Genomic DNA, 27,369 nt, shown 5'->3' with positions numbered 1-27,369 from the left:
AGGCCCCTCGCACGGCAAGTAAATCCATGAAATAATGTAAACACTAAAAATATCTAATTCAAATCTCCCTTCTAATTCTGATCGTTAATTTGTTGATTTGGTTGTTATTGAGTCACCGCTTATAAAGGCGAAAAAGTCACTTGGAAATAAATTCTAATGAGATTTTCAGTTAGAAATGAATAACATCTAAATAGAATCCGGCACGATTGTGACATTGATTTTTTAAGTAGAGAGTGCAGCAATACGTCATTAACATTAGGCTTACATATTCTATGTTGTAGACGTCTGGACTTACAACCCACGTGTATCAAATTTCATAGATAGGAAGTGTTTGCAAAATGAATTTTGTTTGTGGAAAGTCCGTTCGTTTATAGAAACACAGTTGAAGAAAGTAAACGTATTCACAAAGGTTACAGTTAGATGACGTTTTTATTGCAAATGGTTTACAGGGAAGACGCAGAAATTGGCTATCAGCCAAGCACCTATCATGAAAATTACGGTAGAGTAGAGAAAGATTAGGAACGTCTCCACAGTGAGAAAGAGCATGTTAGTTTTTTTTTTATTCTTGCTTCTAATTTGTCCTCTTACATTTCTTTGTCATGGATTATTCTTATTTATCTTTACTTGATCTCTGTCCGAGCACCAAGCAATCCTTCCGCAAACAACGGATAATAATCCGCTTAACATACGCTTTGTTAAACATTCGTCGGGACGCATTAAATCTTATTTGCAGACTTCCGGACTCAACTGAAATGCCAGGCGCAAAATGTTTCCGGAAATTCCGTCTTATTAAAACGCAAGAAACTTATTTCTTAATCTTATTTTGCACGCATAATTAAAAACTAAATCGTTTGTATATCTGTCTAATAAACCGTTTACAATTCTATTCTGTTTTCTATTTGAAATATCATATCAATTGTTATACTTATTGGGTGCTTTAATGTAATTCTAAATATAAACGCTGAAAAGAAAAAAAAACAACAAAACAACAAATAAAAACAAATAAACTTAAAAAACACAAGCTTTCATAACGCTATTATATATATATATATATATATATATATATATATATATATATATATATATATACAATGCTTATGATATACGGATATATAATCTATCTACATATCTATGAACATGGAAGTGTCTGCAGTCTGCCTATCTGCCTGTCTGCCTGTCTGTGAGTGTCTCTCTCTGTCTGTGTACATTTCCCGACGCAATAACTCTCTCAATTTTCAGTCTACAGACTCGAAATTTGATAGACAGGGTATGGAGATTCGGGAAAATCTTTGTAAAACGTTTTCGGACAGAAATTTGGCTGTTAACGGGTCAAAGTTAAAAGATCTGCCCTTTCAGAACTGTATCAAACTTCGCCGCCAATTTTTGGTATAAACAATGTAAATTTTAGATATAGGTCCTGGAACATGGATCTAACTTGATGACTTGATTTGAGCCCCAAACGATAAATATTAAGGGGTCATAATAGGGGTCAAAGTTAATAAAATTTGACCTCCGCGGTCTCTACAAAATTACTCAGAAATTTTCTTGTCTAAACATTTAAAATTTTACATAAAGGTTATTCAGAGAGTTTACCTCAGCCGTGTATAGCACACTACTCAGCCAATTTTGGGTTTAAACATTTGAAATTTTACATAAAGATGTTCAGACATGCAGCAGTCTTTTTAATCAGATTTTGGGAGAAAATTTCGCTGGGTAGAGGTCAAAGTTTACTGAGTTGACCTTTTCAGACTCTACCAAATTCCTCCGCCAATTTGGGGTCTAAAGATTTGAAATTTTAGATGTAGGTTACTTGGACATGGGTCCAACATTTTAATTTAATTTGAGTCGAAAACAATAAATATTAAGGGTTAAAAAATGGGGTCAAATTTTAAAAAACATACTCTGCGGTCTCTACCAACTTTTCTCTAGGGTAGTTAAGGAAGCCTATTATATCCAGAGGCATTACCGTACATAATCACAGTTTTTAATATATACATATGCACATAAAGTTATGCATAGTACATAGGGCCGAGCAAATACAGGCGGAACTGCTAATATATCTATAAATGTGAAAATATATCTCTCTGTGTCTGTGTCCATTTCCCTATCAAATAACTCTGTCAATTTTCGGTCTAGAGACTCGAGATAACGGGTATTGATATTTGAGAAAATCTTTGTAATCTATTTTTGGTTAGAAATTTGGCTGTCAAGGGGTCAAAGTTCAATGATTTGACCTTTGAAAACTCTATAAATCTCTTCCACCAATTTTGGGTCTAAACCCTTAATTTTTTTAATGTAGATTACTTGGACATGGATCAAACTTTTTAATTCGATTTGAGCCCCTAAAACTAAATGCTAAGGGGTCAAAATTGGAGTCAAAGTTAACAAAAATTATTTCTGTCGTCTCTATACAAATTACTCAGACAATTTTTGGTCTAAACATTTGAAATTTTAGATAAAGTGTATTCAGGGATGGAGAACGCGTTTTAGTCGTTTTGGGTCGAAAATTTGAGCTGCCAAGGGGTCAAAGTGCAAAAGATTTTACCTTTGCGGTGTCTAGCAAACTGCCCAGCCAATTTTGGGTTTAAACTTATGAAATTTATGCATAAAGGGTATTCAGACATGCGGCAACCATTTTAATCAGTTTTAGGGAAAACATTTGGCTGCCAAAATGTAAAAGTTGAAAGAGTATACCTTTGCAGATTCTACCAAATTTCTCCGCCAATTTTTGGTCTAAAGACTTGATATTTTAGATGTAGGTAACTTTGACATGGGTAAAACTGTATTTTTATTTGACATTGGTAAAACTGTATTTTATTTGAGACCAAAGTAGGAAATGTTAAAGGGTTAAAATTGAGATCAAAAATTAAAAAAAAATTACCTCTGCCATCTCTACCAAATTACTCAGACAAATGTTTGTCTAAACATTTGAAATCTTACAGCAAGTGTAATCACACGTAGGGCAAGTTATGAACAGTAAATAGGCCCCGAGCAAAGCCGGGCTGAACTGCTAGTTTAAAATAAAACAAACAAAAAACATAGAAAAAAATAAAAACTGAATTAAGAAAAACTAGGAATAAACAGCTAGAAAAAGTACAATATACGCAGTAGACTGGTTGTGCAAAAAAGGAATTATGAATCGATATCTGAAATCAAAAAAAAATAATGAGAACCGTACAAGATAAAGCCAGTAAGTAGTAATAAAAAATACACACAACCACACATACAAATTGAAACTGTGAATTAAGAATTATCTACGATTTGAAAAAAGAAAAGAAAGAACCAGCATATTTATGACATCACCATGAGATGTTAAGATGGTGCTACCGTCATAACTACAAGGTGCAACGCTAAAAGTGTCACCCAAAATAAAACATCTCTACAGTTTTATTTTGAAATGTTTTATTAAAAATTCAATTTAGATAACTTGATTATGTAGTAGAGCTTACATCTCTTCAATGTAGTCGCCTTCAGTTTCGATAACCATCTCAATACGGGTCTGGAACTGGGAGGGTGCCTTTTCCACAAGCTCTGGTGAGAGTTCGGCGAATACTTGGCGAATGGCGGCGATCAGGCTGGCTTTGGTGTTGTGGGAGGTCATGTTGGTGTTGTTCTCGACGTATGACCAAATGAAGTAGGCCAGCGGTTTCAGGTCGGGGAAGGAGAGGGGACAGCAAGAGAAGTGTACAAGTTGTAGCACACCTTCTGAAGCCAAGCCCGGCTTTTTTGGACTTGTGATCCGATGCTGAGTGTTGCAGCCACACCAAAGGCCTGACAGCGGCCACGGTATTGCACCAGGGGATCACTACACTCTTCGGCATATACAAATACACTTTGGTGTTGACTTTCAAACCGACTTCGAGAATGTGAGGTTGCATGATGTGTATCACGATTAAAGTTCATAACGCTGGCCGAAAACTTTGTTTGCATCTCCTTGGGTACGTCCCTGTTATTCGTGACAATCCAGCTATGTATTTTGAGGGTGCTAGCAGTGCTCTTTTTGTCATAACTTGCATCGGTAGAGAGCGTAAATTGTACAGCGGCGCATCTCCGATCTCGCTCGTTTAACATTGAGTCACTTACATGCATGATAAAAGACGCCTATAGCTCTTTGGATCCAACTGGCAAACTAGTAGATGGTCTGCAACAAAAATAAAGACCGGTCTTTATCAAACGGAAATGGAATTATGTCGTCTTTTTATGGCGAAAAATTTATCGTTCCTGCCTGTAGTATGTATACTCGAAAATACGAGGAGAAATCATGAACAAGGACGATATATTATTGTAACATAAAATAACAAAGGAAGAGTTAACTAAATATTACTATTTATGCCATAGTTGATTGTAATTTGATCCCGAACAACAACAACAACAACAACAACAACAACAACAAAAACACCCGGTCTGTATTCTGCGAATATTTGCCATTTTATTCTAGCTAAGAGAATACAATAAGCCAAGGACAGGTAGATAAATATGAATACCACAAACTAAAGATCACGTAAAAGGAAGAGATACATTATCATCATAATCAATGTAGAAATAGAAGGCTATTAATAAGCAACTCTCATAGAAAGATGTTTCTTTACACATATAGCATATGATTCTTTTAAGTTAAGTCTTTTTATTTAAACACTAGGAAGAGGCGTTTGAATGCATTTAAAATTGTGACAAACAAATACAAACCTAACTCTTAGAAACAGCATTTCACTAAATATCAAGATATAGAACCTCAAAATATTTCATAATGTACTCTAACAATTTAACTATAGTTGCATTTGTTTTCTTTTCTTTCCCGATATCGATGTTATTGTGTGTTCTATTCAAGCTAACAGGTTCCGTTTTATTTTTCTCTATTTATCATTGCTAAGCTATGCTTTGCGTTCTCCTTTTCTTTTGTTATTTTGTATATATTTTAGAAAGTTGATATTTGCTCGAAGGGGCGTCACTGCATTTGCATCGCCGTGCGAATTGCATCCATCGCCGCCGACGGCCCATGCTTAAAACATTCTGTTATGCACGCGTTAAACTTGTTATCTTTCTGGGAAACGTTAGGAATTGTTTTTTTTGTTTTTTTTTTACACTTGAACTTTTATTTAAATTATTTAACTTTATTTCGAAGAATATTTTTCTATATTTTTGAAAATTCATTTTCTCTATTGAAAGTGGAAGTTCACATGCTACGTTTCTGCATTTTCTTACAATCAAACAACACGAAACGAAAGACAAGCGAGTAAGGAAATAAATTGCAAAACGTTAAAAAGTGGAAAATTAGTCTAGCAAATTGGCAACAACTAAATAATAATAATAAGACAAGAATAAGTAAACATACTACGTAAACTGGATTTCACACTGTATATAATCACTTTAATATAGAAAAACAAATTTACGTAAATTTAAATATGAATTAAAGTTAAATTTACTTAAACTTACTGTGCTTATTTTATACTTATGTTAATCGGATGTGCTCTGGTAGACTCATAGAACTAATGCACATTCGAACTATATACTCCTAATAGTTTCTTCTTTCAAATTGCTAGACTTTGGAATTTGTTCACCGTATCCTGCTTATATAGCGATACTACTCTGCTAAACTTTAATGCAATGTGAACAGATAATGACATTTCTCAAATCTCCAAAGCCCCTTGTTAGACATGATCAAAAATAGTATCATCTTATGTCCAAGTGGCAATACGCATTGTTTCTGGTGGAAAAAAGAAAAAAAACAGAAGCTTACTACTGCGAAGAACTAGTCTGTTTATATACATAGAAATCTATATAATAAAGCTCATTGTCTGTGTGAGTCCGTCCGTCTATACACGAATAAGCTTCTTTATGGTTTACTATTCTACTAAACTGATCACATACAATGATAAGTAGCAAAAATGGGAATGATAAAGTCATTCCTCACAAACGGAGGCGGGGCCCAAGGGGAACCTTATGCACGCCCACACCATTTCACGCAGAGGTACCAAATTTGGTAGAATAAGCGTCTGTGAGTAGGAAAGGGTTTCTACAAGTTACATCGGTCACCCACAGTATCGGCTTGGGGTTCCCGGGATCACTTATAACTGGAAACCCTGTATATGCACATACCGTTTTATTTGCATTTTAAGAGTTACCAAATGTGGCAGGATTACCCACCATGCAGTGGGAAGAGGTTTGGACGGGTTAAACCAATCATCATCCCTAACGGTGTTGCAGCTCCATGCGTGTCACTTATAAATCGGAACCCTATGCAGTATCACACCGTTTGATCTAGAGCTATCGAACTTGCCATGATAACCCCACCAAGAGAAGGGGGAGGTTGTTACAGGTTACATCGAACACTTACACCAACGGAAGTGATCCCCATGTGTTTCACTTATAATGGGGAAATCTAATTAGTGTTCATATGTTTGTGTCAATAAAGATTCCCGCTTATGTTCGTTGGGGGGAGCTGCTTTAGTTTTGATATCCCAATAGTGTAAAGCTATCTCTTTATACCTACAACCCATTTTCATTACCATTTCTTACTTTCATAAATCAGAGTCTATTTTGTAGATTGTTTCAACCCAGGTAAAGACGGGTACTTCTGTTAGTTTAGAATAATAAACAAACGTTAATCAGTCAACAGTTCATTCGAATAAACAATAAACATATTAAATATAAGCATCACAAGTGTTACTTATAAAATAGAACTAGTTTCACCATGTATCCTTATGATTCATAGGTTTTGTACTACAATTAAATGTTTCATTCTTCACACAAGGTAACTTTTCCTCTGTTTGACAAATGTAGTAAAATATGTTTTAATAGTTAATTTTGATCGGTCTTATTTCTGAACTATCACAAATAAAGGGAAGCGTGGAGCTATTTTTCGTCCAGTCTATAGTCCTCCCACTGCCACCCATAACCCCGAGAGGAAATTTGATAATCGAAGATTTTATAGATTTTCACGTGCTTCATCATTTTACAAGCGTTTTCATGGGATACAAGTATTTTGTCTCCTACTTTTTTTGAAACAAGGCTGGCCAACATTTTACTCTAGAGAATGATGGAGAGAAATAAAATAAAATAACGAAGCAAAAGTAAAGAAAAAGTAACAAAGAAAAACGTAAAAGAAACCACCAGATCTTCTTTGAGTAGTTAATAACGCCATTATCTCATAATCGTCCCGGTTAATAAATCGGTTCGCGCATTGTTATTCTACACGGAAGTCATCAGTTCGAAACTTATCTGCAGCAAAATTATATTTACTTTAATTTTGTCTAAAATTCAATAATGCATTTCCATACTTATTCTAGGCAATATGCAATTCGTCACTGTTCGGCATTTTCTTCCTGTTTTTTTTTGTATTTATTTCCATCATTAATTACCCTTATTCATCGGTAATGTTATCTTTTTAGTGACAACGAATTTCTACTTAAATTTTTATATCTGAAAATTAACAATAATATCCAAGATATTCTTTAGGAAAAAAGTAAAGCTTTAGTCAGTTTAGAATATGTTTTTTATTATCTTCATGTTATATGGATTTTTCTTAGCAAAAACTTACTGGGATATATTTTTACATAATTATTTCTTTTTATATTCTAATAAATATCGCTATGTACCTGATATTTAGTTCCTTACTTCTACATCGATCTACCTTGAAACGCATCGGCGGTCCATTTTATGTTCACGCCAATCCTAAATCTACACACACATACACACATACACGTACATACATTCATACATATATGCATATATGTCTGTGGAAAAACCATTCAGTACATGTAAAAGTTGTCACATTTCGAGCTCTAGTGATGTATACATAATTGAACTATTAACCCAAGCTTATGAGAATTCGCTCAAGCATAAAATATAAAACCCTGTTTTCCTTATAAGTGTCTGTTTCATTTTAATAAACGTGAATGCTTACTTAATTACATTCCACACATTACACTATACCAGATTATTTAAACTGGTGCCATGCTTGACGTTTTTGGCACGGATATAACAATTATTGTTTTGATCGCCAGCATCATAGTCCTGATTGGTGGCATATTATCTACCTGTTTTAGATATCAGTCAGAATTATTTTAATTCACTAATCTATAAACATTAACGTATAAACATTTGATTTGGATTACTTTGTCAATGTCATCAAGACATGTTTAATTATAAAAAGAATTACATGGGCTTTCGGTATGTTAATACATATATTTATATATATATATATATATATATGTCAATAATGGCCCCATGGTTAGATTCCCTATAAATGTGGAAGGTACCAGTGTATAAAATATAATAATAAGTGACCAGTTAACATATTAACAGGACCAAGAGTCCGTTGTTTACACTCCTCGGTGTGTCTTTCTCCTTTCTCATATAACAGGAATTACAATAAGAATACGGGAGATGCTGCCAAGTCTAATACAAATAATATAGACTCCTACTGGCCTAGGAAGCTTCTCACAACTGGTAGTACCCTATATATATATATATATATATATATATATATATATATATATATATATATTTATATATATATATATATATATATAAATCCACTATTTCCCTGTGCATGAGGTATTGGTTTTAGATCTAGGTTGGTGCATGAACAATAAGTCTCTCCCTCTTATACAAGGTGAAAACGAAATTTCTAAAGGAATAGTGCCCCCACCATAAGTCAAGTTCTAACTCCCTGTCGCATCCCCACAGCGTTGCATCGTTGTGATCGTTTTTTACGTATTTATACGGATATTAATTTAATGCACTCGTACTTTCTCAACGTAAATACCCAGAAAAGCTAAAATAGTCATAATGCCATACGTATTTGCATTAGATAAGCATCGATTTCGGACAATTTACTTATCTTATGCTTCTTCTTTTCGGGTTATTTACTTTTGGCATTCTCTCCCTGTTCCCTGTTACCTGGTCATTACAATATATAGAAATTTAAACGTAGTTCGCCAAAAAACATATTATTCTTTAAATACCTCCAAGAGGTTACCGTAATATAAAGCTGCCCCCAATCACACTATCTCCTTATAACTCAGTGGCAATGATTTAAAAAAAAATTAAGTGAACAAAAAAAAAAATGAAAACAACAACAAAGAAAGAAAGAAACGTGCAAATGAAGGCCAAGTGTAGCATGCGTCACATATTTACAAGAGATCATTCGTCTAAGATATCGATACCCTTATCCATGAGTGGCTTCCGGGCCTTGATAAGTGGTGATCACTGTGTAAAAAAAAATATCGATGCAGTAGTCTGGCGAATATGATACAAATAATTACTTGGAAATTCATCGGATAAGATTATTCAGAAAGAATAGATGATATAGCCCAGAATAAAAGACATATTTGTTTTGATTAGCTGAGTGCTCTTGGTTACCACATTACAATAATACAACCTGATAAGGCGCCTTACTCAACGTATATCGCGGGCCGTATATGGTATATGCTTAATTTTTAAGTTTTCGCCGTATCTTTCAACGTTTTTCCCAATCTGTACTACCAGTTCGTATTCATAGCTTAACCAAGCATATTCTTGAGAAGAGAAACCAGGATATACCTCTTTTTATTACACCTATGTATTGTTTCTCTTAATTTGAATAATTATGGGAAATCCTATGACGTAATCTGGTTCGTAGATCAATCAGACAATGATAATCGCGATCTGTTATTTTCTATCGTTTTTTTTTTTGTCTTATCTTGTAAGCGATCCTAACTGTAATCTGCTAAACGTTTTAATCCATAGATTAGAGTACAATGGTGATTTCCGATACGAACTATTGTTACCAACTGTATTTTTCGTTCAAATCAGTATTTATAACTCATATAGTCAGTGGAAAAAAGCACACTTGACCGTCGGTATATTTGTATCAGTACAGCTTTGTTTATATTCTGCCAATTCGTCATAGTGCACAGAGTATTAACTTACGTTAATGTGGAAAAAAGAAAAAAAGAAAGGAAGAAGATAAAAAATAAACAAGCAAAATATCCACCAAGGTCACTGGAAAAATTGTGAATCATTTAACCGTTCCAGTAGATATCTTACTGCCTATGCAATCTTCTACTTTTATAAGAGCCAAGTACGTCTTAGGATGGACAACTAATGTCACACTTGGGCAGGAGCTGCTCGCAGCACCTATCCCGTCTTGACAGAGTTCAAAGCCAACTTTGTAACCTAGTAGGTGATGCCTTTTTTCTTTCCTGCAAACTCTTTCTCACAGAAAAGATGATGCGCGTCTGTCTTCTCTCTATTGATATATCCATAGCAAGTGCCCGTCTGAGCTAAAGTCTATGATATCCCTTTGTCAACATTTCTACAGCTTAAACCAACGTCAATAATTTTCTACATTCTTTATCAGTGCCCAAACTTAAACGCAAATTCCATGAATAAAGCATTTTTCTTAGAATTGCTCGCCTCTGGAATCTGTTCCGCTGATCTACTTTCAAGCTGACTACAATATTGTCTTCACGTTCAGCATAATAATCTAATCATACCAAATTTCCACTAATAATGATTACTACGCTATTGTCTCAATGACTACCGTACACAAATTAACACTTATACTCGAGTGGCCCCGGGCCTTGATAAGTGGTGACCGCTTTGTAAAAAACGTTTTAGTGTCTTACCTTTTTGTTAATCCACAGTGCGGTATCTGATCTGAGGCTGCACTTTCTCTGTACTTATTTTTAATGAAAGATGAAATAGTTATAGACTTATGTAATTTTAACTGTTATCCCAATCCAAAATTCCTTTATAGAGAAAGTTAATTCATCCCATATTAAAACAATTCTATCATCATGAAGCAAGCAAATAGGGCCATTCTCCTTGCATTAATAGTGTATCCCCCTCCTTTAAATAATTATTAATACGTCACACGTGACAACGTCATGTGTGGACGAATGGTCGGCTTCATCGCTGATCCAGTGTAAATATTAAACTATTAATATTATTCGAGCATATATTGTTATGCAAAACACTACTACGAAATCACTTTAGGCGAGTGGAAAGTGTCCTTGTGTTTATTTTCAGCAGCCTAGCATCTCTTATTTTGACATTCAGTTATCAAATTCACTCATCGATGTTTCTGAGAAATGGGGAAAAATTGTTGGTATCTGGTCCGGAGGTTATGTTATAACGCGCATAGTTTATTAGATTTGAGCATGAAATAATCTATTTTTCTTCTTTCCTTAGGTAGCGTATAGTATTGTCTGGCGCGATTTCCGTTAACATGTACTGATGTTTCAAATGCAAATCATAAAGTTCGAGAACCTGATCAACTGGATAAATTCGCAGCAATAAATGGCAATCAGCTTTAAACCCAATCATACAAAAATATCGCACATTAAGATGAACGCAAAAAAGATTATTTTAGTAAAGTTTCACGATTTAGAAAAACAACGATTGTAACTGAGACGATGAATTTATCGAGGAAGGAAAACAGGTGTGATTTGAAAGTACAAAAATCGCGGGGAAGTTTGTTGGTAACAGAGAGTAATAACTGGTAACTCTTGAATTGTAAACCATGTTTAATTTTAGAAGAGGTTCTGATGGGGAAATATTTTATACAAGTCCTGAACATACAGCATTTTCAGTGGGTAGTTGTTCTCTACTTATTCAGGACTTTTGTAAGTTGGCAAAAGAGGCAAAGAGCAAAATATCTTCTCTTGTTGACATGAAAAATTATGTTCTTGAATGGTAAAAAATTCAACGTTTATCAAACAATTCTGGTTACGAGGAGCGTGCAATAAGTATTGTCCCTGACACATTTCCCATTGTCTGATCTAGCTGAAATTATACATGTGCAATGATTTATATCTCTACGGATTATGTGGCAAATTACAGCTCTGAACTAATTGTGGTTTCTGTTTTACAGGTGTTTGAACTGAGTCAGGTGTGAAATGGAGCCTGTTGAATATCGAGCAGTGATCTGATTTTGTATTTGAAAGAACCCACACTACAACAGACTTTTGATGAAATGAAAGAAACTTATGGTGATAATGCCCCGTCATACGAACTTATAAAACGCTGGCATCGTGAAGTCAAACGTGGCCGGAAGTCTGTGGAAACAGCTCCCAGATCTGGTCGTCCCCACCTTCTGCCATTGATAAGGCATCTGTCCGTCAAGTTGAGGCTGCCATTTTGGAAGATCGGCGCATTACTATTCGCTAAATAGCCCAAGATGTCAAGATTAGTACAGGGTCTTTGGAAACTATCATTCATGACCATTTCATATGCATAAGGTGCCTGCCAGATGGATTCCTAGGTTGCTCACAAGAAGCGAGAACGCATAGAGTGCTCGAGGATGAATTTGGAGATGTGCCAAGAAGATGAGTCAAAGGTTTTAAAAAGACTGATTACACAGGATGAAACCTTAGTCCATCACTATGATCCAGAGACCAAAGCCCAGTCAATGCAATGGAAGCACTTGACTCACCACCCCCAAATAAGGCAAGGGTGCATCCCTCCGCTGGCAAAGTCATATTCACAGTCTTCTGGGACTAGGACGGAGTAGTGATAACAGATTTCCTGGCAAAAGGTATCACAATTACAGGAGCCTATTATGCTTCACGTTTGAGGAAATTAAGGGAAGCTATCAAAATCAAGAGGCGGGGAAAGATCAGCAAAGGTACCCTCCTCCTGTAGAACAACGCTCCGGTCCACACCTCGCATGTCGCCAGATCAGAAGCACGGGCGTGTGGTTATGAAATCCTCCTGACCTTGCACCCTCTGACTTTCACCTCTTCCCAGCCATCGAGTTGTTTTTGAAAGGAAAACGTTTCCCAGATGACGCAGCCTTGATTTCTGAAGTCACGTCGTGGTTGGAGGACCAACCTGGGGTGTTCACAAGAACGGTCTCCAAAGCTGCATCAAACGATGAGAGAAATGCATACCTCTGGGAGGTTCCTATGTAGAGAAAAACTAATAACTGTGCAAAGTTTCGTTGCTCTACTGCTATGGGAAGTGGGTCAGGGGCATTACTTATTGCATACCCCTCGTAGGCTGCTATTTGTTTAAATGTAAAGGAAAAATGCGTGTTAAAAAGGAGAAATAAAAAAAAATGATTCTCATTTTTACCTTTAAAAAGGTGAGCATGTGATATTAAAACCATTTTTTATTTTAACTAGCAATGGGTTCCCGGCGTTGCCCGGGTGTTTGGAGGTGTATACTGAGTAAAAAAAAATGTTAATTTTTTAAAACTTTGACCCTTATTATGACCCCTTAACATTTATTGTTTTGGGCTCCAATCAAGTTATTAAGTTAGATCCATGTCCAAGGAACCAATATCTAAAATGTCAAGTGTTTAGACCCAAAATTGTCGGAGGAGTTTGGTAGAGTTCTCAAAGGTCAAATCGTTGAACTTTGACCCCTTAAAAGCCAGATTTCTGGCCGAAACCCGATTACATCGAAATCGCAGTACCCTGTATATCAAATTTCGAGTCTGTAGACTAAAAATTGACAGTGTTATTGCGTAAGAAAATGTACACAGACACACACACAGACACACATAGACACGTTCACTTTTATAGATATGCATTTCTGCCCGGCGTTGTCCAGGTGTTTGGATGTGTATGCGAAGGAGGAAAAGAACGGGGAAAAGACCTGATGTTTTTGCTGTTCCGACCACCGCCAAACCGGAAGTGACATGTTTAAATAAGGCTTGACAATCGAAAGGAGAGGAAAAGGAGAGGATGACTTTAAAAAAAAGCCCCCCCTATTGAAAAGTGTCCAGTTGATTACCGAAATTAAACAACGTTGAGCCTAGCCAGTACCAGATCCGTGAACATTTGGGAAGGCTAGGCGCTGTATGTACGTTCTGGGAAGGTTGGGCGTGGGGCCAGCAGTCTCACTCTGAAAAAAGATCACCTCGCTACAAAAGCATTTACAAAAGTTGTGGATGGCCTATGCTCAACCATGGATCGGATGGATATATATATATATATATATATATATATATATATATGTGTGTGTGTGTGTGTGTGTGTGTGTGTGTGTGTGTTTAACATATATCATTAAAAAGGGTATTTATTTTTTGTTAAGTCAAATTAAAACGAAGCAAAAAGAGGATATTTGAAAAAATCTGCCCAATTTTCAGCATATCAGAAAGAAAAAGAAAAATTAAACCACGTATATTTTACTTTATGAGCGTCTTAAAATAAGCATTTAAAAAGTATTTGAAAAAAATAAATACAACGAAAATGTTTTCAAAAAGTGATTTTTTTTCATTTTTTTTATTTATTTATTTAATCTATTATTTATTTTAATTAATTCTTTTTTTGTAATAGTTTAATGTTTTGTTTCGCATTAGTTGGGTAACAGTGTTATTACAAACAACATAGATGCAGTTCAACGTCTTGATCAGGTTTTTATCTTAATATATATCTGGTCTTGTGTAAAAATTATTTGAAGTCAAATTCTGAAAAGTTTAGGGATAAAACATTTCAGTTTTATTTTTGTCGCCGGTTTTGTAAATATTTCTGATGCTATGTAATCTAAAATAATAGATTTTTTACTTCATTTTCTTTTGAAGTGATGCCTATTATCGATATGCTTAGATCTTTGGTAGATTACTGTGTTCTGCACTAAGACTATACTCGCTTGATTATCACAATTCATTTCTATGGGAGTTTCAGTTTATTCTGGTTCTAAAACAGTCTTGAGAATAGCTTTTAATATAGCGCTTCTCGTGTGGAATGTGCAAGTGCCATGAATTCTGCCTCACACGTAGAGATAGATACAATTTGTTGCTTTTTTAGATTTCGAAAAATTCATAGGCTTAGGTTTTGATAGTCTAAAACAAGATCCGGTTATACTTTTTCGATCTTCATCGTTTCCTCGATCTGAATCTGAAATCTGTAATTTTAGGAGTCTTGTGGATTTTCTAAATACTAAATGCTGTTCCGAGTTCTTCTTACATAACGAAGGACTTGTTTAGCTCTGTTTAAATATATTGACAATTTTTGAAATAGTTTTGTTACTGTGTAACATATGTCAGATCTCGTAGCAGTCATTAAGCATATAATACTTCCTATTATCCATCAGTATCGTCAATTATTTTAGAGTTTGTGTCTGTATTATTATCAATATCATCGTCGACCGGCGTAGAGCGTTTTTTGCATTCTTCTATTCCAAACTTTAATAGGATTTTATCAATGTACCTCGAATGATTTATTTTAATTATTCCTTTTTCGTGAGTAAAGTGTATGGTCAGAAACCATATCTTTTATCCAGAACACTAGCATGCAATCCTTCTGTCAGATATGAATGGGTAGAAGTCCCCAAATATTCACAGTTGTATTTCGAGTATTGCCCCCAAAATTCAGAACCAGTTACATTAATAATACTGTAAATAATATTAATGTTTATAATAATAACTGTAAGAGATAATATATTAAACAATTTTTCCATCATTGTATTTATTATAAAAATTGCTCCAGACAAGGCAGGAAGACAAATGATATACGAAGCAAAAATATATTACTTCAGTGTCAAAACTAGCCAACGATAAATGTAAGATGGATAGATTACATTACAGGAAACTAAAATTCTTCACTTTCAAAAAAAAAAAACACATTGTTGGTGGAATCTAAAAATGTAACATCTCGCAAATGCACGCAAAATGACGTCGCCGGAAAAGAAAAAACAAGTATCTTAAAAATGGAGATAACATTAGAGTCGGGAATAAGGTTTAAGAGCACCTTAGATGCGTGGATGACGCTCGAAAAGACGATCACGTGAGAGACGGTGTATCTGTAATGAGAATGGGGCAATATATATCGCTGCACAACAACAGCAAAAAAGCGAGTTGAAGTTCTTTTCTATTTTTTATCTCTTTTGCGACTGAGATTCTCGGACAACGTAACAAGTACTAAAGTACAGATAAGGCTGTCGAAAGTAATATAATGCCTATTTTCTATTATCTGTTAAACAGCAAAATATTAACATTGTATCAAAAGAAAGTATACTAGCGCCTTGTCTTTTCCGATTGCAATGCACTTAGGTGTATTTTGCTAATAAGTTTCAGTCAATTTGATTGATTTTATATTAAATAATTAGTTATGTAAGAAAGATACAAATGAACACTATTTAATTTCCAACATTTTTAACATAATTTTAATAAACAAGAATTCTATTTGTGTATTATTATTGTTTTCAGATGAGTTAAATGATTTAAGGCGTATTTACATGTGAATAAAAAGACAGATGAATTATTCATATGATAAATGTTGAGTATAACATGTTTCGATTGCGTTTGAAAAAACATCTTTTGATTTCCATCGGTGTTTTTTGTATTGATATTTCTTGTTTATAATTTTCATAAATATTTCATTGCCCGGGTGTTTCTTTATTTCCGACATATTACAGTCGTTGGATCTTTTCAAATAGAGTTTCATAAAAATAATCCATAATTAAAAAGACTGAATCAACAATTCTATCTCAAATTAAAGTATTACGATCACAGACACACACACATACGCACATACACACACATATTTAACAGAGAAGTTAAAATGCAAGTGTTAACCACGTGACGTGTTGAACAATGTAAAGACGTTTGAGTATATGTTCGACCTTATCTGACATGAAAGTGGTTTATTTTCTACTGATCACAAACCCGTTTTACTTGACCTCATCGGTTAGTGTACTCGAATTTAAGATAAAAGAGGACGCGTATTCGAATCGTGCGTGTGGACTTGAACAAGTATCTTTACAATCATTATTCGTAAGCATGAAATGTATACACGTGCGCGTAGTATCTTTTTTTTATCTAAATCATTTTTCTCTAAATCATTTTCATTTATATAAAAAAATTTCTGCATTTTTTGAGAACATACATTTGTCCCTGATAAGGTGATCAGCCATCGTCGGGTATTCAATGAAACGTGTGTAATACATCATTTATAAAAAAGAATTAAAATTAATATGTGTGAATTAAATACATCTAGTTTGGGCACGATTACAATATATACATATATATATATATATATATATATATATATATATATATATATTACCAGATTTTAACGGCTTCTTGTATCGTAAAACTTATAATAAATATATCTTTGTATACTCTAAAAATCTATGATATTTTTGAAGATATATCATTTCCACATTACAGAAAGACAAATGCTATCAATAAGAAATTAATTGTCTTTTATTGTTAGCGTTTTAAAGAAAACGAATTAGTAAAGCGTTTGTGAATAATGGGGATCTGTCTTTTCTGTAGAATACAAATTATTGTAAATGTGTTTATTTCGACTTCTACCGAGCGTGTTTATTTCTATGTAAATCAGATAAGAATGTGTATTCCTAGTAAGATTGTTTATGTAAGAACTGCATATATCCGCTCGTGGTGTTGGCTCTGATTTTAGGGGTTTGGGGAAAATCTCTCGCCATTTGTTGTCGATAGCTGTTCGGTTAAGAACTTATATATGCTCTGCTTAGTAGAAAGTGTCCCGTCGCGTCGTTTGAGACTTTTCATCCAGGGGCAGAAGTTGACTTTTAATGGAGTAGCTACTTGAAAAATGAAGCGTTTTAAGTTTTTAGAGTACACTGCAACATTCAGTAGTGAATATTACATGCATGTTGATTGAACGAAACTCTTGGTTTGAAATTTCTACTGCTGCTATTTAAGCCAATATCTTCATAGATACATTGACCCTCAGATTTTAATTAAAATATATTATTAACAAAATAATTTAATACAGGTATCTATTGCTTTTATATGGCAATCAACTTCTATAAAAACATCTAGAAACACATAAAAATAAGCCGCCATGGCAACATACACCTATCTTGCTTTATAGTTGATATTGTTAATTTGCTCTATCGTATGAGTTCAACAGTTTCTAACGAAACATTAACACTCAAACAAACCTACAATAAAAATAAAATAAACTTGTAGAAGTCGAATTGAATTTCATGAACAAAATTGGCGATTTTTCAAATTTTTAGTTTGAGCTCATAGATTGCGTCACATTACTAATACATGAAATCTAGCTTTTATTTTTTTTAAATTTGGATTTTGAAGTTATGTATTAAAAAAAACGAAACTAAACTTAAAAATGGGTTAGTTTAATTTTAGTTCAGTTTTAATAGTTCGTTTGATTTGTTTTTAATTTTGTTTTCTATAAATTTAATTTTAAGTTGACATATATAAATTTCTCGTTAAAGTTTTTAAAAAGGGTAAAATGTAGAGTTTATACAAAGAAGAAAAGCTTCATCATTTCGAATAACAATGTTTCGATTGTATAATCTTTTCTAACCATGCACGCATTCATGACACGATTACTAGAGCAAATAGGTTTTAGAATTATATAACAATCTTCGGCTCACGTAACAAACAGATACATGTGTACTAAAACACGTATAACAAAAATACAACTTATTTAATAAGGTATCATGAAATCAGATTATTTAGGACTAAATTAACGATTTGACTCACATTTTTAGGAGGTTCGACTTAGTACATTCCATAATATCATTAATGAATATATAATTCCATACCTTTACTGGGTATAGTAGATTCTACATGGCGGCATTAATAAATTTGACCATCTTTGATATCTTTTTTCATATCATAACTATTAGAAATAATTAAAACTATTAAATGAAGCATAGAGCACTATAGGAAATATTGGTGTGTTTGGAAGCTGAAGACCATCGATGACTGGAACGTTTAATTATGATAGAAAGAGTAACATTCATCATGATGCTTTGGTTCAGAAAGTTATGTGCATACCATTGATTTTTAATACCGTAATGTGTGATGTGAACTACAGAATTGGGAAAAAGAATTCTAATCATTGGTAAGCAGCAAAGATCAGAGTAATCGTTCTTATATTGTTGGCAAAACGAAATTCATCGAGAACATTTTAGGAATCTGCAAGAAACCCAAAGAAAATCAATGCAAATATTGGTAAATAAGACATAAGTTGATAGTGTTTAGATTATGAGGTAGGAGTATAATTTTTTCGCTACTCCGTATAAAACAATCGGACGGATCAGATTTCAAACTATAGACTCAATACAACCACTACAAAAGATGCTTAAACTACTTAACAACATTAAATAGTCACTGGAGCTAAGATTTACTGATTTTTATAACGAGCAGCTGCACATCGTAGGCAGCTATAAGTGGCTAATCTACAGTCTGTGGGAATGAAGACCAAATTTGCTAGAAATTGTAATGATCTTGATTTGTATTCGCAGCAAGGACAATCCCCCCTATATCTTTATACATTGACTTTTATTCAAGTAAAATGGTTATATGTATATATTAAAATGGTTATATGTATATGTTAAATGGTTATAGGTATATGTTAAAATGGTTATGTGTATATGTTAACCATTTTAACATATACATATAACCATTTTAACATATACACATAACCATTTTAACATATACACATAACCATTTTAACATATACATATAACCATTTTATGTGTATATGTTAAAATGGTTATGTGTATATGTTATCTACTGTTGATTGGGGAAGATCAAACCTATTTCATAGTACGCATCACACCATCTCAAATACATAAAACCCAAACGTAGCTTTCTCAGTAATTAACCCATAGCATCAATCCCAAGCCAATGTATTATTACGTGCAATGCGCAGTTAAGAAAGATATCAATTGTATTCTGGCAACCACAAATACAAACTTCTTGCCCCTGAGTAATTGGTGTTCTAGAATCGCTCGAAGGATTGTATGAAAGAAACCAGGCATCAGGTTCAAATTCCTATTGGGACTGAAGCTCACAACGTCTGTCCCAATGACTGTATTAGAGAAAAGGTCGTCTAAAAGATGCACTCTGTATTTTGCGAATATATCAATTATTGTCCAAGATATGATTTTGAATTTCTTTTCCAAAAGTGTCAAATTTGTCTTAATAATTTGTATAATTTGTTTTCACTTAGGTTTTTCACTAGGCATGTTGATCCGAACAGTTTAGACGGTTGATTTTTATTTCACAAAGCTCAATTTATATGAAAATATGAACTTATAATAAAAACACAAAAAAAAATTAACTTCGAAATAAAACAAAGTTTATATGAAAAGTAAAAAATCTAAAAGTTAAAAACATAATAAATAAAGTATTATAAATACGAAAAAATGATTTTAAAAAAACTTAATTCGTAATTACGCTTTTGCCAAGATATTTATTCTGCGTTTCTGTTTAATTTGGACTCAAATATATTTTATTGACAATCCATTTGCCATGATTACAAAATGGATCGCTTTAATTTTTAAATTCAGTTTTCAATAGTTTAACTGATCTTTTAAATTTTTTTTGTCATCATTTTAGTTTGATATACAGCTTCATAAATTTGTAGTTTACTTTTTTATTTGAATCTAAAATAAAGAAAAAGTAACTTGGGACGGCAGTTAAAGTGTTGTGTAAAATCTACATTACAACGTATCGATTATATAATGTTTCGTCATCATCCAGGTATGCGCCGTCTTATTTTTAACTGGGTTTTTTCCTTCAAAATTATATAACAAATTGCAGCTTACGTAATCAGTTCGTCCAAGTCGTTTAGCTGCAATGCTTGCGTAAGTAATGACGAAGCATGTTATACTTTATCCTTGTACTTCTGTATTTCTTTCAGCTTTTACTTTGTTGCATATAAAAATGATTCATTGAATATGATCTATTTTATATCCACTAGAGAAACAGAAACACAACTGCACGGTTTTCTCATATAACGAAGACAAGCATTTGAACATCAAATTAAAAAAGGTAAAATTCAAGCTAAAAATACGCACTGCCCAATGGAAAAGATCAACCACAAATAATAATAAAAAAATCGATGTATATATATATATATATATATATATATATATATATATATAGTATTTATATCTTAAAAGGCCTTACTCAACTTATTTAAAATTTAATACATATCGTTTGAAAAGTACGAAAGCAATGGATAGAAGTACCCTAGTTGTATGTATAAAAGCGAAAACCCATTTACAAAGACATGCTTTACTAAAATTGACAGAATGAATCTACAGATCGAGAAGAATGTATAATGTGTTACCGTTATGCATCGATAAATACATCGTTCATACCTTTATAAATTATTGCTCTTTTTATTCGTATTAAAAGCTTTAATTCAGAATTCACTTGGTTTCAGTTTATAACTTAGTGCATGAGTAATATTTTATAAACTAATCATTATATTATAGCATTATGAGATACAACATATAGTACAGTATCCCTTTAAGGGAGGAAGTAATAACTGGAATATAACAGCTAATATATAACCCTTCTCTCACGGAACATAAACTACAACAAAGAAGAGGGGGGTAATGCCTTAGATAATGTTAGATATAGATAATGTTATTACGACAGCTCGACATATAATACTGTCTGACCCGTCAGGAGAAGCTACTGTCTGAGAGGATGTATTTGTCACAACTGAACAGATACTGAACAGATACTACCTTCTCTCTGAATAGAGCATAGAAAGATAATACATTATTTTCAAATAGTATTTTAAAGAAGTTGGATCTTAAATGAAATACACCTCCATCCTCATTGATTGTTATTATCGTTGTTGTTGCTGCTGCTGGTGCTGCTGCTGCTATTATTATTATTATTATTATTATTATTATTATTATGTAATCATTAAGAGTTCTTACACAGGTGATCATTAGTGATTTCTAGAGCTATGACAAGAGTACAATTTTTTCATTATTTTGACTCTCGAGTATATATCATTTAATATCTTATATGTTTTTAGATAGAGTAATGTGGGTCTTGATCGATTAATAGTGTCTACTTGTGTCGGATATATACGCGAGAATCAAAATAATGTCATAGCCCTAGTGATAACACACTGATAATAACCAGTTGTGTTATCTGGAGTTTGAGTGACAAGCTTTGCTTCTTATTACTACTTTAGATAAGCATTACAAAAGAATTTAAGGTATTTCAACATCCACCTACCATTGATTTGTCCGTTACGGCTATTAACCCTCTCTGGGATCTGAGTAGCAATAAGCCTCCTCAAAGTCACAATATGCTTAGCACCAATTCAGTGAAGGTTTGGTTAGTGATCTCCCACCACCACCACCACCACAAGTCTTTTCATCTTCATTGGTCCTTTTACGACTATATTGTGTGGTATTAGTCAAGGCTGTTTTATCTGTTTATTAAGGAGGAAGATTTATTGAATTTCTTGCAGATTCAGTTCTCGTAAGTTCGTTTGGTGATGTTAATTTTTGTCTCGTTTTATTCCTAACGAATCTGTAAATGAATCTGGTTATCGTTTGCCGTTTATGTAGGTTGGTTTCTACATTCGATAGTTTTAATTTAGATGTTCGCTTCTTCCACCATTATCGTTCATTGTCTAATCTTTCCCTTTGATTCTAGTTTTTCGTAGTATTTTAACTTGTTTCATGGAGACTGTTCTTTCTACTCTTACGATTATTGGAATTATATTGATTTTCAGCATATTCTGTATTCCTTTTTGCACAATTTTAGTTTGAAACGAGGATATTACATTTCTAGTTAATCGTTTTTAATTACAATTAAGACGTATAGTGTAGTTATTAAAGTATAACTAAATTTTGAATTTATTAGGTTTTACAAAGAAGTTACCACATATGGAGATTCGGAAGCAACTCGAAGATAAGGGTTAATGTGTTTATCGTAGTTATTTGGGCAGTTGCGTATCGTTTATATCGTAATTTTGTATAGTTTGATTATTTAACAGGACTGCTCAATAAGAACTTATTTACGTTGGACATGAAGACGACGATATTGTAGTCATCTGCAAAGCAAACCAGTAGAACAGAGTTCCACAGGCGGATAGTTCTAGGGAAGGAGCTTTGTTCATAGCATCCATGTTTAAGTTTAGGCACCCATAGAGGGTGGGGGAATTTATTGATAGTTATTTTCGCTAGACGAATATTTTTTGTTAAGGATTGGCAAGTGGAACCAAATATTAGAGCTCAGTCGAACACTTGCCATGTAAATAGCGATAGAGCAGAGGAAACCTCCCTTCTGTGGGAAATAGGTTGCAGAGAAGAGAAAAGGGCATCGCCCACTAGATGACGAAGTCTGTCTTGAGCTCTCTCAATGAAGGGTAGGGTGCTTCGAGCAGCTCCTGCCCAGAAGTGGCAACAGTACTCCATAGTGTAGTTTGAAACTTACATGATAATATTCCATGTACGTATTTCCTTCATGGTAACTAGAGCAAATAGATTTCAAAGAGTACATTTTAAAATTATATAGCAAATTGTTGCTTACGTAACAAGCAAATAATTTTGCACTAATACAAACGTACTATAAAAGTAAGACTGATTTATAAAGGAATCTTTGATTCAGATTAGTTGAACTAATTTTGACAATTTCGTGTGTTATTATTATTATTATTATTATTATTATTATTATTATTATTTGAGCCCATTAGGAGTTTCACGTCGATAATCATCAATAATTTTACTCTGCTAACAACATGTGATGTTCCCTATGGTTTGGGTGACAACATGTCTTCCCAGATTCCCACCCTCTACCTGTTTCAACAATTTTGCAAAAAAATGTTTATGTTATCACAAAAAGCGTTTACCATTCATTTCTTCCTGGCAACGATCCTTTGACCTACACTGGAATTTGGTTGGTAACAAGCGTCCCCAAATCACAGTTCTCTTCACACTCATTCAGTGGAGTTTTGTTAGTGTTTAACCCCTCACAACTGTGTGGCGCCTGTTTATGCCGACACTACAGGGTTAAACACTAAAATTATCGCCCTAGAAAAAACAATATGATTTCGTTTCTGTTTAATGAAAACCCGTTGTCTTTTTTGTTTGTTTGTTTTATTTCAGACAATCTAATAGTAGGTCGGTTGTGTACAAATAGTAAGTGTGATAGTAGCCTTCTATCATATCTGAAAGTGCACAATGTTCAGCGAGCGAGATCGGCTATGCCCCGCTGAACAACTCATACTCTCATCCAATCATCCAATCCAAGATATTCCAACAAGACCATTGCCAGCACCCTAAAAATGTATTGCTGGATTGTCTCGAATAACAGGGACGTGCCTAGGGTGCTGAAAACAAAGTTTCCGGCCACGGTTATGATATTTGGTGCGGTTTCAAGTGAGGGCCATGTGATGCCACCTCACATTTTTGAAGTCGGCTTGAAAGTACCTGGATGTGCTGAAGAGTGTTGTTATCCCTTGGTACAATCAGGTGGCCGCTGACCGACTCAAGGTGTTGCCGAAGGACTCTGCGCCGGCCCACAAGTCTAAAGAGATGCAAGCTTGGCTTCAGAAGGAGTTCTACAACTTTGTAGCCTTTTCTTACTCGCCCATCTCCTCCCCTGACCTGAACTTTATGGACTACTTCTTTGATCATACGTCGAGAACAACACCAACATGACCTCCCTCGACACCAAAACCAGTCTGATCGCCACCATCCGCCAAGTATTCACGGAGTCTCCACCGGCGCTTGTGGAAAATTCATGAGTTCCCGGTGTACTTCCCCATGCAGTGCTGCCTTCCTTACATTCTTTTCGAGTGTGTTTGCTGTATTCATTCTTTGTCTACAGAGAAAGTCTAGTAGCAAGTGCGCCAGCACAAATGTATCGACAATACTTCATACATGGGATAATAGTGGCCTTGTAATGGTACAGGAGGCTCTTAGGCTTAAGTAATTTTCTTGCATGGTAGAGAAATCCCACCATCTTTGTAGCAGCCTTGGGAATGCAGTTAATGTATCTGTTCCAACTCATGTTCTCCCTGGACATTAAGCCGAGGAGTTGTAACGAACTACTTTCAGGTAATGTATCATTAGCCATAGCTTGTAGGGGTTGATAAGGTTCCTTGTAGATTTTTTCCATTTTTATCCCCATTCTACCACAGATCGGAAGTCTTTCTCTAAGGTTTCTGCCATTGCCTTAAAGATGTGTTCATTTGTTTTCTTTTCGTGTCTGTTATAGAACGTTATATCGTCAGCAAATATACCCATCTCAAAGACAATTTTATCAGGGAGGCCATTTATGTATGTCAGGAAAAATAAAGGTCCAAATATTGACTCCTGAAGTACATCCGCATTTATAACATATTGTTTTGACGTACGACTATCGAGGATAACCTGGATTCTTCTCCTTATTAAGAAAGATGTTCTGCTAAGTATTCCTCCGACACGTAAACGCATACGATGTCAGCCGAAATGAACATGTCTACTCTCATTCTACTACTAAGCAAAATTGTCTTCACTTAGGAATTTTTAACACTCGTTTGAACATCCGTATTCTTCCACTCCTTTATCGAAGTCAAGAAAAAATATTATTTTTGCATGGCTAGATTTTGTCACTCCTTCTTTTCATATAGTACTTTCTACTACATGCCTATCAGCTAAACCACCTGTGAGTCATGGAATCATTAGTTATTTTATTTTTCTTAACTTGTTATTTTAATCTGTGTCTATTTATCCGTGCATTTATTTACCTGTTGTGTTTTTTTTTCAGCTACCATGCATTTAGATTGAAAAACCTTAATTAATACACCTAGAAAATCAGTCAAGCAAAGTTACATTTCGAACCAACCCACTGTCGCACGGAGATTGCACACGAATAGAATCTGTAAGGTATGTGACTATCTTTTCAATTCAACTTTGCTATTCTTATTGCTTTTAAGGTGTAACATGCTCAATGTGGACAGTTTGAATCCGTTTTACTAAACGGATACAACTGTTCAACTCTCAATGAAAAAAAAAAAACTAAAATGAAAAAACGTAACGAAAATATAGGAAAAATACTCGCTTCTATTTTCTTAGTGACTTCCTATATAGGTTACACCCGTGAGGTTTACTCATTCTATAGTAGGTGCGTTGTGTAAAACAAAACTGTAAAAATAATAGTACAATGACGATTCAAACTGTAGCAAACACCTCTGTTCATTATTTTTTTCCATGGGTTTACCTCTTATCAAGTCCCAAGGGCCACTTGAGGATAATGGTTAATAAGTATCTGATATAAAGTTATAATAAATAATGACGGAACTTGTGTCAGGTGTAATTATTTGAAAAGACGTCTCAACTTATTTACATTAGATTTGATAACGGCCATATCATAGTCAGCTGAGAACTATCCCCGGGTTATTGTGTTCCACAGATGGACAGTCCTTGTAAAGAAACATTGCTCATAGAATTTTCGTTTAGTTTTAGGCACTAAGAAAGAACAATGGAAAATATTGATAGTAATAAAAAAAAACTAGAGTATTTATGGCGATTGTTTTTCAGGGAGAGACCAAATATTGAAGTCGATTCGATTAACAAGCTTACAAAACTGACACAGTTTCACTCAGCTATCTCAATTTCCACTGCAATCTGTTTTAGTCCGTCTTTTTTTAAGTCAGTCTCTACACACGCAACTTAGTTGCTAACGCATACAAATTCATTCTAACTAGAACAAGTTAAGCATAGCCCCCCGTGAGTGCACAGTGAACGAGGAATAAAAAATTACTAAGTTCAGCATCCCCCCCATTTAGCCACAAAAGGTCCAAGGTGACGTCAAATCCTGGTGAAAATGAACAAACGGTGGCGTCTTAGGCTTTAAAATATGTAAATTTGAGTTCATCAACATACAAAAAAAGAAATGACTAAGTCTAGCATTTGCCCTCGCCCCATTTAGCCTCAAACGCTCCTCAAGGCCTTAACATATTTAAATTGGAGTTCAGCACCATGCAAAACTTCTAAATAGACATACACAGAAAATTTTGGACAAATATGGTAAAATAATCCCCAAAATGGAGTCTTTTTATTAGCTGTAAAATAGCCCCTGGGGCACAGCCAAGAGTTATCGCAAAGTATAGACAAACAAAATTATATAGAAGTTACAACTTTTCAGAAAGTTTTATAAAAATCCAAGGAATCATTTTTTTAATAAGTGCAAAGGTGTCAATTTTAGCCATTTTAACCCGAAATGCACTCTTAAGGGGGCAACTGGAGTTTGCTGTTACTTTTTTACTCATATCATGTTTAATGTTTGTACAAAATTTCAAAAAACTCCAAGGAGGAGTTAGTGAAAAATGTGTGGACAGACGGACGAACAAGGATGAATTTACATGTCCACCCTCCTTTTTATTACAAGGAATTCTTCTCTTCATCGAAATAGGACGACCTATAAACAAGCCATCTAATTCGCTTTGAAGTTCCTCTTTATTATTCCATCTCCATTATCATATGATTACACAGATAAGAGTGAGGAGCTAGTCGTGTTCCCATAGTACTCCATGTACATCACTCGATGGCATTTGTCTGTTGACTATGACTGTTGGAGCAGACGGATATGTTTGCAGCGCTTATTTCATCTACAAAATATTCCGATATAGCAATTGATAGTTTTATATAATTTTAGATTGTGTATCTTTC

The 27,369-nt window shown here is 34.2% G+C and overlaps 1 protein-coding gene across 1 annotated transcript in view; it reads left to right on the top strand.

Annotated features, from left to right (window-relative positions):
• LOC145276970 (terminal nucleotidyltransferase 5C-like) overlaps positions 1-27,369 on the top strand; it is a 342,060-nt gene that overhangs the window by 122,618 nt on the left and 192,073 nt on the right. The window contains exon 2 of the mRNA XM_080128515.1: positions 25,466-25,584. The gene's annotated coding sequence lies outside the window, so the exon portion shown is untranslated. The remainder of the gene's footprint in view (positions 1-25,465; positions 25,585-27,369) is intronic.

The sequence above is a fragment of the Euprymna scolopes genome, chromosome 5 (assembly GCF_053919585.1).
Source record: "Euprymna scolopes isolate OS-2025 chromosome 5, ASM5391958v1, whole genome shotgun sequence".
Classification (NCBI taxonomy): domain Eukaryota; kingdom Metazoa; phylum Mollusca; class Cephalopoda; order Sepiida; family Sepiolidae; genus Euprymna; species Euprymna scolopes.
Note: the sequence above shows the minus strand (reverse complement) of the source record. Positions and strands in the feature narration are given on the sequence as shown.